General features: G+C 46.6%; 8 non-coding genes across 8 annotated transcripts; all 8 read right to left on the bottom strand.

Annotated features, from left to right (window-relative positions):
* Positions 1-45: 45 nt before the first annotated feature.
* On the bottom strand, positions 46-117 carry Pmar_PMAR005644. Its single transcript has one exon. It is a non-coding gene; the product is annotated as a tRNA-Thr (tRNA).
* Positions 118-219: 102 nt separating this feature from the next.
* Positions 220-291, bottom strand: Pmar_PMAR005643. Its single transcript has one exon. It is a non-coding gene; the product is annotated as a tRNA-Thr (tRNA).
* Positions 292-393: 102 nt separating this feature from the next.
* Positions 394-465, bottom strand: Pmar_PMAR005642. The gene has a single exon. It is a non-coding gene; the product is annotated as a tRNA-Thr (tRNA).
* A 102-nt stretch (positions 466-567) lies between these two features.
* Positions 568-639, bottom strand: Pmar_PMAR005641. Its single transcript has one exon. It is a non-coding gene; the product is annotated as a tRNA-Pro (tRNA).
* Positions 640-741: 102 nt separating this feature from the next.
* On the bottom strand, positions 742-813 carry Pmar_PMAR005640. Its single transcript has one exon. It is a non-coding gene; the product is annotated as a tRNA-Thr (tRNA).
* Positions 814-915: 102 nt separating this feature from the next.
* On the bottom strand, positions 916-987 carry Pmar_PMAR005639. The gene has a single exon. It is a non-coding gene; the product is annotated as a tRNA-Ser (tRNA).
* Positions 988-1089: 102 nt separating this feature from the next.
* On the bottom strand, positions 1090-1161 carry Pmar_PMAR005638. The gene has a single exon. It is a non-coding gene; the product is annotated as a tRNA-Thr (tRNA).
* A 102-nt stretch (positions 1162-1263) lies between these two features.
* Positions 1264-1334, bottom strand: Pmar_PMAR005637. Its single transcript has one exon. It is a non-coding gene; the product is annotated as a tRNA-Thr (tRNA).
* Positions 1335-1342: the final 8 nt, after the last annotated feature.

Genomic DNA, 1342 nt, shown 5'->3' with positions numbered 1-1342 from the left:
TCCTGCTCTGCTTCTCGTACCAGACCAGAAATTTATGGTGCTATAAGCCACTTGTCAGGATTGGACTAACGACCTTCTGCTCACAGAGCCGACGCTCTGCCACTAAGCTAAAGTGACGCAGAGAATAAGTACATAAATCAATAATCTTTCTGTATCCTTTGCGGAGTGAGCAAACCTGCTCCTGCTCCTCATACCCGACTAGAGCCTAATGCTGTTGTAAGCCACTTACCAGGATTGAACTGACGACCTTCTGCTTACGAAGCAGACGCTCTACCACTAAGCTAAAGTGGTGCACAGATTAAGTATATGAATCAATAATTTTCCTGTCCCGTTCACAGAATGGGCCATCCTGCTCCTGGTTCTCGTACCAGACCAGAAATTTATGGTGCTATAAGTCACTTGCCAGGATTGAACTGACGACCTTCTGCTTACGAAGCAGACGCTCTGCCACTAAGCTAAAGTGACACACGGAATAACTGCATAAATCAATAATCTTCCTGTATCCTTTGGGGAGTGAGCAAACCTGCTCCTGCTCCTCATACCCGACTAGAGCCTAATGCTGCTATAAGCCACTTGCCAGGATTGAACTGACGACCTTCTGCTACCAAAGCAGACGCTCTGCCACTAAGCTAAAGTGGCACATAGAGCGAGTACATAAATTAATAATCTTTCTGTATCCTTTGCGGAGTGAGCAAACCTGCTCCTGCTTCTCGTACCAGACCAGATATTTATGGTGTTATAAGCCACTTGCCACGATCGAACTGACGACCTTCTGCTTACAAAGCAGACGCTCTGCCAGTAAGCTAAAGTGGCGCACGAAATAACTTCATAAATCAATAATCTTCCTGTATCCTTTGCGGAGTGAGCAAACCTGCTCCTGCTCCTCATACCCGACTAGAGCCTAATGCTGCTGTAAGCCACTTCCCAGGATTGAACTGACGACCTTCTGCTGTCGAAGCAGACGCTCTACCACTAAGCTAAAGTGACACACAGATTAAGCATATGAATCAATAATTTTCCTGTCCCGTTCACAGAATGGGCCATCCTGCTCCTGGTTCTCGTACCAGACCAGAAATTTATGGTGCTATAAGCCACTTGCCAAGATTGAGCTGACGACCTTCTGCTTACAAAGCAGACGCTCGGCCACTAAGCTAAAGTTGCACACAAAATAACTGCATAAATCAATAATCTTCCTGTATCCTTTGCGGAGTGAGCAAACCTGCTCCTGCTCCTCATACCCGACTAGAGCCTAATGCTGCTGTAAGCCACTTGCCAGGATTGAACTGACGACCTTCTGCTTACGAAGCAGACGCTCTACCACTAAGCTAAAGGACGCACAGAT

This window comes from Perkinsus marinus, assembly GCF_000006405.1.
Source record: "Perkinsus marinus ATCC 50983 genomic scaffold scf_1104296961212, whole genome shotgun sequence".
NCBI classification, from domain to species: domain Eukaryota; phylum Perkinsozoa; order Perkinsida; family Perkinsidae; genus Perkinsus; species Perkinsus marinus.
The sequence above is the reverse complement of the archived record's forward strand: the minus strand, read 5'-3'. Positions and strand labels throughout refer to the sequence as shown.